The following is a 2,830-nucleotide window of genomic DNA, read 5'->3' as shown; positions in this document are numbered from 1 at the left end:
GTTAGATGGTAGAGATAAAGATAAAATGTGCGAGGCCTAGGGATTCAGGTTCCCAGTAAACATTGCCGAGATCTTGCATGGAAGCATAAAATAAGCAGGAGGGAAGCGCCAAAGGTCTGTATTCTTGACTGCACAGGGAGGGGCTGAGCATGTAAGGGTCTTCCTTATCTATATATATAAAAGGCTAATATGCAAAGTGTCCCCTAGGGAGTTTGACCGGGAGTTCAATCGCTTGCTATGATGTGTGCTGACCACCAGGGAGCGGCGCAGAACGAAGGAAGGCCCGGGCAGCCAGCAGCCGGGGAAGGGAGGCCCCGGCCGGCGGCTGGCGGCCGCTAGGGACCCTACCCATGCACAAATTTCGTGCACAGGGCCTCTAATCTCTCTCTCTATAAAAGCCTAAGCAACCATCGCAACCGAATGGACAACCAAACAGGCTGCGTGGGGCGACCAGGCCGGCAGGGGGGTTAATGAGGGGCGACACGACGACCAAGCAGCAGGCTGTGTGGGGCAACCAGGCTGGCAGGGGGGTTAGTGAGGGGCGACCCGATGACCGAGCAGCAGGCTGCGTGGGGCGACCAGGCCGGTGGGGGGGCAGTTAGGGGCAACCATGCCGGCAAGGGGGGGGCAGTTGGGGGCAACCAGGCCAGCAGGGGGGGCAGTAAGGGGCAACCAGGCTGGCAGGGAGGGAGCAGTTGGGGGCAACTAGGCGGGCTTCGGGGACAGTTGGGGGTGACCAGGCCAGCAGGGGGAGCAGTTAGGGGCGATCAGGCAGGCAGGCAGGTGAACAGTTAGGAGCCAGTGGTCCCGGATTGTGAGAGGGATGTCCGACTGCCGGTTTAGGCCTGATCCTCAGGACTGGACCTAAACCAGCAGTCAGACATCCCCCAAGGGGTCCCAGTATGGAGAGGATGCAGGCTGGGCTGAGAGACACACACCCCTACCCCATGCACAAATTTTGTACTCCGGACCTCTAGTTCACTAATAATTTTACTTTATGTTAAAACTATGATCTGAAAACAGAAGCAACCGGAACAGTTTCTTGTGTGATACCTGAAGAAACAGAAGAGACACAGAGTTGGGTTGGGGACAGAACTCTTTCGCCATCTCTTAGTTACTGACAGTATATTCTTGGAGTTTCACTCGATCCACAGGTTGTGATATGTGAGGCTGGACCTTCAACTCCTCATTCAAGATACAATTTTGATCCTGCATGTTTAACACCCTAACTTCTTAATTTAAGTTGAATTTTTTAGAAACCTGTTATATTAATAGGTGAACTTTTTGAGCAGCATGAAGAAAGGTTTCATTCATTTGCCAAGATCTTGAGCAGTTTCTGCAAGGTACAGGGCAGGTAAGTCTGGATCTGGGAAAAAGCATGGAAACATGTGATTTACTGCGAGAAAGGAGGTACTACCCGGTAAATGGAGCACCTCTCAAGTGGAAGCACTTTCTTTCTTTGTTAATATATATATTTTTTTATTTCAGAGAGGAAGGGAAAGGGAGAGATAAAAATATCAATGATGAGAGGGAATCATTGATTGGCTGCCTCCTGCTTGCCCCACAACCTGGGCGTGTGTCCTGACTGGGAATCGAACTGTGCCCTCCTGGTTCATAGGTCTCCGTTCAACACCTGAGCCATGCCAGCCAGGCTCAAGTACAAGCTCTTGATTCACAACAGCAGACACCCCAAAAAATGATAAGGCCATCTATAGGTTCAAATATCTATCCTAATTATTTCAGGGCACTGGATTCTGAATCCACACAGAAGGAAACCCCTCCCCAACAAGGCCTCATGGCTTGCCTTATGACATTTTATCTCTGCCACTTACCAGCTGTGTGAGCCTGGGCACCTCACCTCTCTGCTTCAAGGTCCTCCGGATAAAATAGGACTGGTATTAGAGCATGACAGGTATATTTAAGGAGTCCTAGGAATTCATTCCAAGTGCAGTATGTGTATATCCTCACAACAACCTAATGGGGTGCTGTCAATGCCCCCAGCCAAGGCCATGGGGAGCACACCTGTGGGTGAACAAGCTGATGTTATGTCACCACAGTGAGGGAGACACTCACTTTGGGGAATTGTGAGGCATCTCAATAGAAAGGTGTTAGAACCAAAGAAGCAAAATCAAGAGGAGACGTCTATTCAGAGAATTATTGCAGGACTAGTTTACACAGTTGTGGGGAACTGGGCAAGTCCAAGATCCACAGGGCAGACCTCTGTCAGGTAGGGGCAGCTGGAACTCTCTGCACAGCCCTAGCTGTAGCCCGGAGAGGAATCCACTCCCTCAGGGAAGCCTCACTCTGCACCTGGGACTCTTTAGGGGATGGATCCGGCTCAGTCACATTATCCAGCATGACCTCTATCACTCAGTCAACGGGTTGTGGGCTTTAGTCACATCTACAAGATATCAACATATCGATGTTTGATTGATAAACTAGGACTATAACCTAGCTGACACATAAAACTGGTCATCAGCCTTAGGGTTTGGGCTTGTAGGTGATCTTGGGAAGGACTTGAGAAATAGAGACTTTGTTCCTAATTGGATTTTGTTAGGAAGTGGGTGCTGGGTTAGGTAGTTCTATAATTGGGTATAGTAATACATTTTACCTGGAAGGAAGGAAGGCAATACTGAAGCTAGAGCTCTAATTGGGAGAGGCGTAGCAGTCGGCTCTGGCTGGGTAGCATCATCCAAAGATGCCAAGGTTGCAGGTTCAATCTCTTGTCACATACAAGAAGCAACCAATGAAAGCATAAATACATGGAACAATCAATCAATGTTTCTCTTATTCTCTCTCTCTCTCTCTCTCTCTCTGTCTCTCTCTCTCT

Source organism: Myotis brandtii, unplaced genomic scaffold, assembly GCF_000412655.1.
Source record: "Myotis brandtii unplaced genomic scaffold, ASM41265v1 scaffold2623, whole genome shotgun sequence".
In the NCBI taxonomy this organism is placed as follows: domain Eukaryota; kingdom Metazoa; phylum Chordata; class Mammalia; order Chiroptera; family Vespertilionidae; genus Myotis; species Myotis brandtii.
The sequence above is the reverse complement of the archived record's forward strand: the minus strand, read 5'-3'. Positions refer to the sequence as shown.